Below are 426 nucleotides of genomic sequence, written 5' to 3'. Positions count from 1 at the left end.
ATTTTTATTTTGTGGAATTCACTTAAAATGAAAGGAAAGAAAATTATATTGTTTATTTTTTTTGTTTTTTTTCCACTTATTTGTATATTGTTATTATCCCTTTTCTCCATATTGTGCGTGTTTTGTTTTTCTGCATTATGTCATGGTAGGTTTTTGCTCTGTCATGTTATTTCTTTTTTTCTATTTCTCTCTTTGTCCATTTACACACATATGCACAGATTGCAGTGATCCTCAGTGATATTAATAACAAGAATGTCCATGTTGTCGTACCGTGTGTTGTGTCTGTTGGCCATTGTGCTCTGCTGTGTGGGTGTGGCTCATGCTGCTGCTCCAAGATACGAAGAACTTGTTGAGCAGGCACGAGAGAAGGTTAAGGAGACTTCGAGACTGAAAGAGGAGTGCGAGAAAGCCGGCGAGGCTGCTCGA

The sequence above is a fragment of the Trypanosoma theileri genome (genome assembly GCF_002087225.1).
Source record: "Trypanosoma theileri isolate Edinburgh chromosome Unknown TM35_Tth_84_V1, whole genome shotgun sequence".
NCBI classification, from domain to species: Eukaryota; Euglenozoa; class Kinetoplastea; order Trypanosomatida; family Trypanosomatidae; genus Trypanosoma; species Trypanosoma theileri.
The sequence above is the reverse complement of the archived record's forward strand: the minus strand, read 5'-3'. Positions refer to the sequence as shown.